Source organism: Halyomorpha halys, unplaced genomic scaffold (genome assembly GCF_000696795.3).
Source record: "Halyomorpha halys isolate HHAL.00 unplaced genomic scaffold, Hhal_1.1 Scaffold567.1, whole genome shotgun sequence".
Classification (NCBI taxonomy): domain Eukaryota; kingdom Metazoa; phylum Arthropoda; class Insecta; order Hemiptera; family Pentatomidae; genus Halyomorpha; species Halyomorpha halys.
In genome coordinates this window covers 678,915-679,557 of record NW_027109033.1, presented here as the reverse complement: position 1 = coordinate 679,557, position 643 = coordinate 678,915, and positions in this window count along the sequence as shown.

Below are 643 nucleotides of genomic sequence, written 5' to 3'. Positions count from 1 at the left end.
GCACCGCTACAAATATTGAAATTCACCATTTACATAAGTACATACATGATTCTTAATTTTCCCATCATCTAACATTTAATGATTTATATAAATGTTTAATACATGTTAACAAAAATATTTAGTCAAGTGATATAAATGTTATTAGTTCTTGGAAGAAACGACAAAAAAACTCTTCCTAGTTTCCGATAACTGCACCTACTTGACAAACCCTCTGAACTTACCTCTTACAACAAAAAACTCTTAAATACTATAATAATCAGACCTATTTGGACACACGGAATTGAGCTTTGTGTCTCCTCTAGATTCCTCCCAAATCCATCCTTACAATTCAAAATCCTCCGTAAAATCCTTGATGCTCCTTATTACGTCACAAATAAACTCATCCATAAAGACCTCAACATCCCATTCGTTGCAGAATTGGCCCGAATAGGTATACCTCCTTTCATTCCAAAATCCTTATCCATCCAAACCCATTAGTCTTTAATCTCTCATCCATAATCCCTGATAATCATCCGCGGTGTATGAAAAGATGGCCAAGGATCTTCTAATTTAAAGGAATGGTTGGTTCCTTACCAAGATTATCATGAGTTCTGAAATATTTATAACATTCACTTATTGTATTTTTTTTATGAAGTTTTAAATT